This window comes from Gobio gobio, assembly GCF_949357685.1.
Source record: "Gobio gobio genome assembly, chromosome: 1".
Lineage (NCBI taxonomy): Eukaryota > Metazoa > Chordata > Actinopteri > Cypriniformes > Gobionidae > Gobio > Gobio gobio.
Genome location: NC_137097.1, coordinates 29530343 through 29544666, shown reverse-complemented (window position 1 = coordinate 29544666; position 14324 = coordinate 29530343). Strand labels below are relative to the sequence as shown.

General features: G+C 38.5%; 1 protein-coding gene across 2 annotated transcripts in view; it reads left to right on the top strand.

Moving 5' to 3' along the window:
- The first annotated feature begins 936 nt into the window (after window positions 1-936).
- Window positions 937-14324, top strand: part of tex2 (testis expressed 2) — a 76075-nt gene continuing 62687 nt past the window's right edge. The window contains exon 1 of one of the 2 annotated variants that reach the window (XM_079815764.1): window positions 937-1160. The gene's annotated coding sequence lies outside the window, so the exon portion shown is untranslated. The remainder of the gene's footprint in view (window positions 1161-14324) is intronic. The other variant, XM_079815765.1, reaches the window with a different exon arrangement.

The window sequence follows — 14324 nt, the reverse complement described above, 5'->3', positions numbered from 1 at the left end:
ATCCACAACTTAATACATATAAGTATTTATGTCTAAAAGCCACTTGAGAATGTATAAGCCTCTTTATATGGAGCTATATGGGAATCTAGCCAACATTGCACAGGGTTTTATTTTTGTACTCCCACCAGATGGCACTGATTTGCCTTCAAAAATCGGATTTTATTGTAACATGAAATATTGATGTCATTGAAAAGTATAAAAAATACATTGATTTTACTGAAAATAAAGAAGTTTTAGTGACCATAATATAACATAATATTTAATAATATAACATAACATAATTAATATAATATAATATAACATAACATAACATAACATAACATAACATAACATAACATAACATAATATAATATAATATAACATAATTAATTTAAAATAATATTTAACAATATTTAATAATATAATGTAATATTTTATAACATAATATAATATAACATAATTAATTTAAAATAATATTTAACAATATTTAATAATATAATGTAATATTTTATAACATAATATAACATAACATAATGTAACATAACATAATTAATATAATTAATATAATTAATATAATATAATATAATATAATATAATATAATATAATATAATATAATATAATATAATATAATATAATATAATATAATATAATATACTATAATATAATATAATATAATATAATATAATATAATATAATATAATATAATTAATATAATATAATTAATATAATATAATATAATATAATATAATATAATATAATATAATATAATATAATATAATATAATATAATATAATATAATATAATATAATATAATATAATATAATATAATATAATATAATATAATATAATATAATATAAAACACATCCAGCAGGGGGCGCATCTGCCCTTCAGGTTCGTCCAGCACACCAAAACAAACACACGCCCTTCCATCAGACATTTTAATCCCGCACAGAGTGTGTAACCGTAGACGTGTATCGTCACCTCCTGCGGATCATTGTTCGATTGTTCTCGTCTGGGGGTCTGTATGGTTTATTTTCGCCCCGCTTCCCTGATGTGCGACTGTCACTGGATTATAAACACAGACATGGTTGGGATCGATTGTGGACGCACACGCGAGTATATAACGTGTCGGATGAGATTCTGTGTGTAGTTCCGGCAGGATCATGAAGAAGTGTAATGGTAAGATCGCGCTCACGCCCATCCTCATCTGTGTGTCGTTGCTATAAGCCGCATCCCTGTCTCGAGACAGACGAGTATCATAGCAACCGCAAATCTTCTGTGTCGGTGATGTCCTGTGAGTTCTTCATCTGTTGATCTGTTGTGAAACACAATGGCGTCGCGTTGAAGCGATTGCAATGCTGCGGAAACTGACAGACATCTGTTAGATGAGTTACAAGAGTACAGTAATGGTGTCAGGAGGTAATACCGTGGTGTGGGATAATTTACCCTATTCTTAAACCATGATACGTCAAAGAACAGGAGGTACGTTTCCTACTAGTTACCTTGCAATTATACCATGTTACATGTGCAGAAATGTGGTATTACCATGTTACATGTCCTGAATGTTGCTTTCCCCGTCGTGGTAGCATTTCCAAAGCCACAACAGCACTATAGTACTTTATTAGTGATTTCATAACACATTTGTTTGTTGGCAAAGTTAATCATATTCAGGATTTTAGACGGTCAGATGACGGACTGACCCATGTGGTAACCAAAATAAAACAGTGATTGTTACAGTAAAATTGTGGTAACTCACTCTCAGCCTACAATTATCATCAAAATAATCAGTTAAGAATGACAGAAATAATATCAGACTATCCAAAACAATAAGCAGAGTAACAAACAAAAAGCAAAAAGGATTGTTTCGGTGTAGTCCTTCCTTAGAGAAATGTGTTCACACTCAGTTGTGTTGGATAAATCATCCAGGATTGTAATCATCACTGCTCTAAAAATAGAAAAATAACTGTTTTGCATTGTAAACACAGATTCAAGGCTAGGACGACTGGCTAATTGCCTGTTTTAACTGTTGTTTATGCTTTTTACATGTCTTTTTTTATTTCTATAGCACCTTGCTCTAGAAAAGTAAATCAAAATAAGGGTGACAGGCAATCAGATAAAACAGAGTAATGAAGTTTAAACAAGTGTGTTTTTAGCTACTTTTTAAAAGTGTCCCCTGATCCAAAGGGAGAGCGAGGGACGGCTAACAAGACCTGTTGTTCAGAGGATCTCGGATTCCTGCTGGAATTAACAGCTATTTTATATAAACAGGAGCTTGACCGTGCAATGCTCTAATCACAATCACAAGAATTCTAACTGGGAGACAATGTAAAGAAATTAAAATTGGTGTTACATGTGATCTCTTAGAAGACAGCAAAAAGAGAATTACAATAATCAAGGTTAGTGGAAATGAAACATTATTTTATTGAGTCAGAGGTACTTTATGTCTTTTACATATATGATTAATTCAAATGCAAAGTTCTGTCATGAAACTCCATAAATCACTCATTTTCTATAGGGCAAATCTAGCTCGCTGTTCAACCTTCAAATACTGGTCAGCATTTGCTGCGTGCTTTCAGAAACCCTCCACCTTCCCCAGCTCCACCTGTATAGATCTGCCACAGGTAATCCATGTATGCTATATTGTACAGCAGCATCATGTCTTACTTGCTCACAGCAGCGTTTTGTGTATGTATTGGCAGTAGCAATAACCAACAGCAGTACAGCGCTCCAGACTGATTAATCCAACTGAGAAAGTTGGTAGCACCAGTGCAACCAGTGGAAAAGTTAGGTTGGAGCCCTGCAGCAGTAATAACAGTAGCAATAATGACAGTAGCAGTAATAACAGCAGCAGCAATAACAACAACAGCTGCAGCAATGACAGCAGCAGCAGCAGCAGTAATGCAGTTGTAGCTATGACAGCAGCAGCAGTAATAACAGCAGCAGCAGTAATAGCAGCAGTAATAATAACAGCAGCAGTAATGACAGCAGCAGCAGTAATAACAGCAGCAGCAGTGATAATAGCAGTAATAATAACAGCAGCAGCAATAATATCAGCAGCAGTAATGACAGCAGCAGCAGTAATAGCAGCAGTAATAATAACAGCAGCAGTAATGACAGCAGCAGCAATAATAACAACAGCAGCAATGACAGCAGCAGCAGCAATGACAGCAGCAGCAATAATAACAGCAGCAGTAATGACAGCAGCAGCAAGGACAACAGCAGTAATAACAGCAGCAGTAATGACAGCAGCAGCAGTAATGGAGTTGTAGCAATGACAGCAGCAGCAGTAATAACAGCAGCAGCAGTAATGACAGCAGCAGCAATAATAACATTAGCAGTAATGACAACAGCAGGGGAACTGGCAGCAGCGGTAATGACAGCAGCAGTGATAACAGCAGCAGGAGTAATATCAGCAGCAGTAATGACAGCAGCAGCAGTAATAATAACAGCAGAAGTAATGACAGCAGCAGCAATAATAACAGCAGCAGTAATGACAGCAGCAGCAATGACAACAGCAGTAATAACAGCAGCAGTAATGACAGCAGCAGCAGTAATGGAGTTGTAGCAATGACAGCAGCAGCAGTAATAACAGCAGCAGCAGTAATGACAGCAGCAGCAGTAATAACAGCAGCAGCAGTAATGACAGCAGCAGCAATAATAACATTAGCAGTAATGACAACAGCAGGGGAACTGGCAGCAGCGGTAATGACAGCAGCAGTGATAACAGCAGCAGGAGTAATAAAAGCAGCAGTAATGACAGCAGCAGTAATGACAGCAGCAACAGTAATGACAGCAGCAGTAATAACAGCAGCAGGAGTAATGACAGCAGCAGCAGTAATAACATCAGCAACAGTAATGACAGCAGCAGTAATGAAAGAAGCAGCAGTACTGACAGCAGCAGTAATAACAGCAGCAGCAGTAATGACAGCAGCAACAGTAATGACAGCAGCAGTAATAACAGCAGCAGCAGTAGTAATAAAAGCTGCAGTAATGACAGCAGCAGCAGTAATAACAGTAGCAGTAATAACAGCAGCAGGAGTAATGATAGCAGCAGCAGTAATAAAAGCAGCAGTACTGACAGCAGCAGTAATAACAGCAGCAGGAGTAATGACAGCAGCAGCAGTAATAAAAGCAGCTGTTATGACAGCAGCAGCAGTAATAACAGCAGCAGCAGCAGTAATGACAGCAGTAGCAACAGCAATGACAGCAGCAGCAATAATAATAACATCAGCAGAAGCAGTAATGGCAGCAGCGGTAATGACAGCAGCAGTAATAACAGCAGCAGGAGTAATGACAGCAGCAGTAATAACAGCAGCAGGAGTAATGACAGCAGCAGCAGTAATAACAGCAGCTGTAATGACAGCAGCAGTAATGACAGAAGCAGCAGTACTGACAGCAGCAGTAATAACAGCAGCTACAGTAATGACAGCAGCTACAGTAATGACAGCAGCATTAATGACAGCAGCAGCAGTAATAACATCAGCAACAGTAATGGCAGCAGCATTATTGACAGCAGCCGTAATAACAGCAGCAGCAGTGGCAATGACAGCAGCAGTAATAACAGCAGCAGCAGTAATAACAGCAGCAGCAGTGGTAATGACAGCAGCAGTAATAACAGCAGCAACAGTAATTGCAGCAGCATTATTGACAGCAGCCGTAATAACAGCAGCAGCAGTGGTAATGACAGCAGCAGTAATAACAGCAGCAGCAGTAATAACAGCAGCAGCAGTGGTAATGACAGCAGCAGTAATAACAGCAGCAACAGTAATTGCAGCAGCATTATTGACAGCAGCCGTAATAACAGCAGCAGCAGTGGTAATGACAGCAGCAGTAATAACAGCAGCAGCAGTAATAACAGCAGCAGCAGTGGTAATGACAGCAGCAGTAATAACAGCAGCAGCAGTGGTAATGACAGCAGCAGTAATAACAGCAGCAGCAGTAATAACAGCAGCAGTAATAACAGCAGCAGCAGTGGTAATGACAGCAGCAGTAATAACAGCAGCAGGAGTAATAACAGCAGCAGCAGTGGTAATGACAGCAGCAGTAATAACAGCAGCAGGAGTAATAACAGCAGCAGCAGTGGTAATGACAGCAGCAGTAATAACAGCAGCAGGAGTAATAACAGCAGCAGCAGTGGTAATGACAGCAGCAGCAGTAATAACAGCAGCAGCAGTGATAATGACAGCAGCAGCAGTAATAACAGCAGCAGGAGTAATAACAGCAGCAGCAGTGGTAATGACAGCAGCAGCAGTAATAACAGCAGCAGCAGTGATAATGACAGCAGCAGCAGTAATAACAGCAGCAGGAGTAATAACAGCAGCAGCAGTGGTAATGACAGCAGGAGTAATAACAGCAGCAGCAGTGGTAATGACAGCAGCAGTAATAACAGCAGCAGGAGTAATAACAGCAGCAGCAGTGGTAATGACAGCAGCAGCAGTAATAACAGCAGCAGCAGTGGTAATGACAGCAGCAGTAATAACAGCAGCAGGAGTAATAACAGCAGCAGCAGTGGTAATGACAGCAGCAGCAGTAATAACAGCAGCAGCAGTGATAATGACAGCAGCAGCAGTAATAACAGCAGCAGGAGTAATAACAGCAGCAGCAGTGGTAATGACAGCAGCAGCAGTAATAACAGCAGCAGCAGTGGTAATGACAGCAGCAGTAATAACAGCAGCAGGAGTAATAACAGCAGCAGCAGTGGTAATGACAGCAGCAGCAGTAATAACAGCAGCAGCAGTGATAATGACAGCAGCAGCAGTAATAACAGCAGCAGGAGTAATAACAGCAGCAGCAGTGGTAATGACAGCAGCAGCAGTAATAACAGCAGCAGCAGTGATAATGACAGCAGCAGCAGTAATAACAGCAGCAGGAGTAATAACAGCAGCAGCAGTGGTAATGACAGCAGGAGTAATAACAGCAGCAGCAGTGGTAATGACAGCAGCAGTAATAACAGCAGCAGGAGTAATAACAGCAGCAGCAGTGGTAATGACAGCAGCAGCAGTAATAACAGCAGCAGTAATAACAGCAGCAGCGTAGCAGATCTATTCAGCCAAGATCAAGCATATCAAATTCAACATTGTCAGCTCAATTACCGTGTGCCAAACACTCAGAGAGTTGTCGTGACAGAAAAATATTTACTATTAAAAGAAGCTCTTGAGGGATGGTCTTCATCATCATCGTCAACATCTACTGTCATTACTGTCATGTGCAATCCATATTTCAATCTTCAGTGAGAGAGAACTTTTTAGTCTGCTCTTGTAGTATTTTGTACCACACCACTAAAATACAATAAGTAGTTGTAAATTCACATTGCCCTTTTTTTGCAGCTGAGCTACGTACAAAAATGTGAAGGGGAATAAAACATTTTCTTTACTGAAGCAATAAGATTTAAAGGGACGGTTCACTCAAAAATTAGATTTCTGTTATCATTTATTCACACTAATGTTGTTCCAAACTCAAAAAACTTTGGTTAATCTTCAAAACACATATTTTGGTATTGTAATGGCACCGACCTGAGAGGTTTTAGTCCCTTCATTGAAAGGTCAGGTAACCAAAACTTAAAAGGTCAGTTACATCTAAACTATGATCAACACACATATATATAGAGCACATCACATTTGGTAAACACGGAAGCTCATATGTGACCCTGGACCACAAAACCTGTCATAAGGGTCAATTTTCTGACATGAAACATGAAAGCTATAAATAAGCTTTCAATAACAAATTAGCTGAACAAATAAGCATTGATGTATGGTTTGTTAGGAGAGGAGCTGAGATACAACTATATGAAAATCTGGAATCTGAGGGTGCAAAAAATCAAAACATTGAGAAAATCTCCTTTAAAGTTGTCCAAATGAAGTCCTTAGCAAAGCATAATGATTTTTTTGATATATTTACGGTAGGACATTTACAAAATATCTTCATGGAACATGACCTTTCCTTAATACCCTAATGATTTTTGCCATAAAAGAAAAAAATATAACTTTGATCCATACAATGTATTGTTGGCTATTGCCACATGATTTTGAGCGCCAGGGTCACATATTGTGCTTTACCAGATTTTAAATTAAAATTACCTTAATTTGTGTTTCAAAGATTGTCAGTAATTTGAGTAAATGATGAAAGAGTTTTCAATTTGGGATGAACTATCCCTTTAAGAGACCAAATATGATAGTCATGTTTATGATAACGCAGTTTAGAAAAGCGAAGTATACATTTCAACATTGAGCAACCGACAGTTCATGTCTTTGAACTTTAGAATAGTGTTGGATAAAGACTGATACTATGCTGTCTCACACACACGTTCAGAAGTGCACCTTTATTTGCTGTGTGCAAAAGTGTGTTTCTCACACACGCACAGAGCTCATTAAAGCTGCATGAGTGTTGCCTGTATGTTTGTTAGTGTTGATTGACGGGACTAAAGCAGAGCTCTCTGCAGTCAGTGCACACGTTAACCTGCGTTGTGTAACGCGTCAGAACAAACAGCCCCGAGTAGTGCACATCTGAACACACTGAAGGACGCATGGGATACCGAGCGCTCGTCTCCCAGCTGGTCTGCATCCTGCTCACAGCTCGCTCTTTTACTGCTCGGGATACTTCTTAGTTAATGAGTCAATTGTTGACAATGCAATACGAGTACAGTCCAATCGTTTGTTCTCGGGAGAATTTGATGAGAAATGTTTGAGTTTGTTGTATTGAGATGTCTGACCAATCTGAGCACAGTTTGGAACCTCTAGAGGAGACACCTGGCAGTGCAGAACCTTTAGACTTAATAGGGATAGTTCAACCTCCCAAAAATGAAAACTGTCATCATTTACTCACCGGTGTGTCGTTCCACAAACCTGTATGCCGTTCTTTCCTCTGGAGAACAGAAGTCTTCTGAAGCCACACGTTTTCTGATAAGCAGTTTGATATTTAATGCCTTCATGAGGTTGAGTAAGTGATGACAGAATTTACATTTTTGGATGAACTATTTAATTCCATTGCTGTCTAGGAGAAACAAAGTCTCCTGCAGCAGGTTTACATGCATCAAAGGTAAAACCTTCTATAGAGCTCCGGAGGGTGAGCTCCGCCGCCATTTTGGCAGGCAATCAGAGGAGCGCTAGAGCGGCTGTAGCATTGGTACCTATTAGGGCTGGGTAAAAAATATCGATTTCTCGATTTTAATCGATTATCACTTTTACAAAACAATATCGATTCTTAAATCCCAAGAATCGATTAGTCATCCTGTGGTCTATACGTCATCCTGTGGTTTATACGTAGATTTAGGCTTCAACTAAGTTTAATGGTGCAACGCAAAAATATTTAGTAGTGCATAAGTTGTAACTTAGTGCCCATTTACATCAAAACTGCGCTTAGTTGTAGCTTGCGCACGACTGGTGCAACAGGTGTCCTCCTTACAGGAAAGCTATCCGGTTCTTTATCGATACATGTGAAAAGCACACAGGGGGCATTATAGGGATCTGTTATGTTTAATCTATTAAGTTTTGCTATGTACAATTCTATGTCTTTTGAATTAAAGTGCGCAGTGAACTCTGTTGCCTTAAAACTCATGCTGGCGCAGACTGTTCCTGCCTGCCAAAATGGCGTCGTTAACAGAATGGGTCACGTGACCTCCGGAGCTCTATACATTGCAGTATCACCTCTTCTCTCACAGTGTCAGAAAATTGTGTATTCAAAGATAATAGGCATTTCTCAATGTCAAGGAAGGATCCTCGGAAGCCAGAATTCCGAGGATGCTACGTCATCGACGGCCGTCGAAGGGCTGTTCCAATGTCGAGGATCCTCGGAATTTCAACCAAGGTCTGAGTCCTTCGTTCGAAAAATATGCCATAAGGAAAGGATGCATACGAGTAGACTTTGCGCACTTCGCGCTCTCAAATCACCCACAATCCTATGCGCGCAGCTTTGCTATCTTGTTCAAAAAATACAAAATATCGGACGTTGCCGGAGTCGGAGCGTTAACAGGCAATATTTACGTCACCAAACATTTGTTATAACCATTGTAAATATAAGTAAAGTTTAACGTTTAAATGCCAGTACAAATGACTACCGTATTGATATTATACAAATTTCGTTATTGATGGCTAACGGACCTTTTCACTGATGTAATGACGTGCACTTGCTAGCCTGTTCCATTTACCTGTTCTCCGAATGCTAAAGAGGAGCCTCGCCTAGCCTCTGAAGGAAGTGACTTGGAAGGACCAGTCCTACAGAGGAAGCATCCTTGACATTGAGAAACACCTTCAGTCTCTCTAAATACTTACTCTGCTCTGATTGGTCAGATGGCCCAGTCTGTTGTGATTGGTCTACTCTGCTCTGATTGGTCAGATGGCCCAATCTGTTGTGAATTGTCTACTCTGCTCTGATTGGTCAGATGGCCCAATCTGTTGTGAATTGTCTACTCTGCTCTGATTGGTCAGATGGCCCAGTCTGTTGTGATTGGTCTACTCTGCTCTGATTGGTCAGATGGCCCAATCTGTTGTGATTTGTCTACTCTGCTCTGATTGGTCAGATTGCCCAATCTGTTGTGAATTGTCTACTCTGCTCTGATTGGTCAGATTGCCCAGTCTGTTGTGATTGGTCTACTCTGCTCTGATTGGTCAGATGGCCCAGTCTGTTGTGATTGGTCTACTCTGCTCTGATTGGTCAGATGGCCCAATCTGTTGTGATTTGTCTACTCTGCTCTGATTGGTCAGATTGCCCAATCTGTTGTGATTGGTCTACTCTGCTCTGATTGGTCAGATGGCCCAGTCTGCTCTGATTGGTCAGATGACTCAGCTCCAGCTCTTCCTCAGCGCTTGATACACAGTGATACGTAATGATGGTGTCGATTTTACTGAATCAATTCTAGTGCGAGTCCTCATACTTTTAACAAACAGTATTTGAGGGTCAAAGTAGACATTGTTCGCGGGCAGCCAATAAAGACCATAGGCTGGCATTATGCAAATTTGTAATATAGTTTACATAGGTTTGTAACAGGAAGTGAGAGTGGAGTTGCTGACGACTCGTTTCAAGGCACTTTAGAATCGGTTCTTTCTTTTGGGAGACAATAACTTTATTTATCTGCACTTTGCAGAGCTTTTACATTCACAAACAGCTGTATTACACAATACATGAAAGGTAACATTCGAAAAAGCACTTTAAAGAGATTTAATTTGTGTTTTTTTGTGTGTGATGTTTCTGTATGTTGTCATATAGCTTACAGCTGTTGTCGTTTTTTTGATGGAATATTTACCATGTTTTGAACCATGCCATGGTTTGGCAATTGTGTGATGATACATGAAATTGTTTGTGATCCTCTGTAAGGATGATATGAAACACTAATGCAGTGTTGTGTGTCTGTGCCATCCGCAGGCTTTTGAAGTGTGATCCGTGGGTGGAGACTGAATGTGGCCGAGGTCTCGACATAAGTGCTAAAGTTGTGATTGTGAACTTGTATTGATTTCAGGAACCTCTAGGGAATTGATCCACTGACCGGCTCCTGTTGTTACATTCATGACGCTGATGCATTTTCACACCATATGTGAGTGCACAGGGGATCAGAGAGGGCCAGGCCCTTGCAGAGCTCATCGCATCTGTGAAACTACTGTCATAAAACTGAATTGTTCTAGATCTTCCTCCAGTGTTTCTCAGTGTTTGTACACAGGGAAAGCAGCAGGGTTAACGGAATAGTTCACGCTCTTCTTTCATAGTGTGGTACCGAAGTCTGAACTTTTGACACCACTACTCATATTTACAACTTGTAAAAAAAATTTAAAAAAATTTGATTAGTTAATCTTCATCCAGATGTACCTATTTAGTTCCCTGATTTACTATGTGTATACTCCCTGTTCTGTTCAATCCTTTGTTGGTTATTGTTGATGTGAACGTGATCCTTGTGAGTTTTGTTATTATATTAAAGACTGTGTGTATCTCCATCTTCTTCGTTGTGAGCTTTCTACAGCCACCAGAGCGTTGCAGTCAGGTTGCTATTTTGTATTTACGGTAATTACGACAAGTTGAGAACACAGAAATATATTGTTTTCATCAGGCCAAACAACTTTCAAAATGACATAAGCCCCCATTTTGGATTTAAAGTGAAATAAAAAATGTTTTAATAGTACTGAGGTGTTGAAGTGTTTTCATGTGACATTATGCCAAGACATTGAAGATTTTTGATTTCTTGAACGGTTTTGCCATGTTTAAGGATTAATTAATTGTAAAAGAGGAAGAGTGTCATATTCTGCATTGTCAGATTTAGATCTGATTGGTCCTGTATGCTTGGTCATGGTGGCTGGTCACATGGATGTGGCTATTGTGGGTCACAGTCATAGCACCAACAGCTGGCGGCAGGAAGTGTGGCACTGTAAAAACACTTAGTAGTCATCTTGTATTTCTTTGCTTAAATGCATTTAGCCAATATGCACCTAGAGCCACCAAACAGTGATTGCTACTTGCTGGCAGCTATATGTTTTTGGAACAATCCATAGTTACTGTATACTTTAATTGCATTGAAAAGCATAGTGTGAAAAATTATGTTAAACATATCCTTCTGTGCTCCACGGAAGAAAGTCGTACACGTATGGAACGCCATGAGGGTGAGGAAATTATGAAATAACTTTTCATTTTTGGTGAACTAGTCCTTTAATTGAGCGTACATTGCCATTTAAAAGTTTTTGATCGGTAAGATTTATGTTTTTAGAAGAAGTCTCTTCTGCTCACCAAGACTTAATTTATTTTATTAACAATACAAAAAAAACTGTAATATTGTGAAATATTATTAAAATGTAAAATAACTGTTTTCAATTTGATTATATTTTAAAGTGTGACTTATTCCTGTGATCAAAGCTGAATTTATCATCATTACTCCAGTCTTCAGTGTCACATGATCCTTCAGAAATCACTCTGATATGATGATTTCATTATCTAGAAACATTAATGATTATTATCAATGTTTAATTTTTTTTCAGGATTCTTTGATGAATAGAAAGTTCAAAAGAACAGCATTTATTTTAAATAGAATATTTTGTAACATTATAAATGTCTTTACTGTCACTTTTGATCAATTCAATGTGTTCTTGCTCAATAAAGTATTAATAGAGTATTAATTTTTGTTTTTAATTAATTATACATTTTAATAGAGTATTAATTTCTTGGAAGTCCCCTCCTCCCCCCCAATAAAAGAATACAAAATTCTTACTGACCCCAAACCTTTTGACAATGTTGCAAATGATTTCTATTTCAGATAAATGCTGTTCTTTTGGACTTTCTATTCAACAAAAATATCCTTAAAAAAAAAATTCAACATTGATAATAATCATAAATGTTTCTTTTAATAATATTTCACAATATTACAGTTTTTTTTCAAATAAAATAAATGCAGCCTTGGTGAGCATAAGAGACTAATTCTTCTAAAAACATAAAAAATCTTACCGATCAAAAACATTTGAACGGCAGTGTCAAGTCAAGTCAAGTCTTTATTTATATAGCGCTTTTAACAATGCAGATTGTTTCAAAGCAGCTTTACAGTGTTAAACAGCAAAATAATGCAACATAATTTTATTCAGCCGTATAGCCATTCAGGAGAAAACGGTGATGTCATCAGTTCATTTCAATTATCATACCGTGACAGAGCGGGCTTTAGTTCAGTAATTTACTTTATATGGTTAATTTAGTTTAATGATTAGATTTATTTGGATATTTAGTTGAAAAATGTAGTGTCCCCAACTGAGCAAGCCAAGCCAGAGGCAAAGAGTGTATGCAAGTAACTGATAATAACGGAGTAGAGTGTATACTGCAGTAGTAATTTTAATGTGCACATGTTTGAGGTCACTGCATGTTGAAACAGAAGCTCATGAAATGCATTAGTGTTCCTCTTTCTGTTCATTTTCGTTTGTCTTCGTCTCACTGGGGTGACAGATTCATGACTAAGTGGATAAACTCTTTAGTGAGGACATGATCTGATACAGGACAGAGAGCTCTTTAGTCAACTGTAAGATTACGCATATCAACATTCTCTCTCTCTCTCATTGTGTGTGTGTGTGTGTGTGTGCGCGTGAAAACAAGTGAGCAAAATATCTGTCTGACTCAGCATTTACTGTGTGATAATGTGTTTACAGTTAAAGGATAAATCCAGGTTTTCAACTTAATGTCTAGGCTGGTGTAACAGATCTATGGCGTTCTGTCAGTTACCACAGACGATAATATCAGCTTGTTCCTCAGTTAATAAAAATGTGCTCACTTTACTTTACTTTGAAGTCTGTGGGGAAAGACATTATGGAGGATATAAAAGCACAAGTTCCTATTACTATTGGCGGAAGTACAATCTAAAAAATGCTGGGTTAAAAACAACCCAAGTTGTGTTGAAAATGGACAAACCCAGCGATCGGGTTGTTTTAACCCAGGGTTAAATGTTTGCACATTTATTTAGCCCAACTATTGTTTAAAAATTACTATATGGCTGGCTTAAAATGAACCCAAAATAGGTTGGAAATTATAAATCAGACACATAATTACTTGAGGCAACAATAATAATCAAAAGATGAACATTTATTAATAAGCAATTTATTATTGTTAATTATTATTCATTAAACGTATTAATAATGTTCATTTATTAAACATATCAATAAATGTTCATGTCCATATTTTGGGTTCATTTTAAGCAAGCAATACAGTCATTTTTAAACAATAGTTGGGTTAAATAAAACTACCCAGCATGTAAAACTACCCAACCGCTGGGTTAATACTAGCCTGGTCCTACCAGACTCTCGTACATTTCAGTTTTACAGAAAGTCTGGCCACTCTCCATTGACAAGCGTTTACTTCCTTGAAGGCGGGTACTCTGTTGAAGTTTAAAACTATTGGATCTGCCCAGAGCCACTCTGGATCTGCCATAACCAATCACAAACGTTTGCTCGTGACATACGTCATCTCAAACTAGCGCACAACATCAACGTCATCATTTTCAGCCACTCCCTCTGTTCGCTGATTGGACCGGTTCAATTTTGACTAGGAAAAAACCAGAGAATACACCGCATTCTGAATGAAAATGAAAATTGAGCGGAAGTACGCAGAAGGGCGGAGCCAGGCTAGGTTAAAACAACCCAATCACTGGGTTTGTCCATTTTCAACCCAACTTGGATTGTTTTTAACCCAGCATTTTTGAGAGTGTACCCGTCACTTTTTGGTGTTTTCGCAACGCAGGTACTGGGAATGATTTTAGTTTTAAGAACGCCTTTTGGGGGGACTAAATTGGAGTAGGGTCTACCAGTGATGTAAGTGTATGTTGATAGGCCAACACATGCCATACGAAACACCAGCCCAAAGCCGTGTAAACACACAATTTACATATACCTGCTCAAA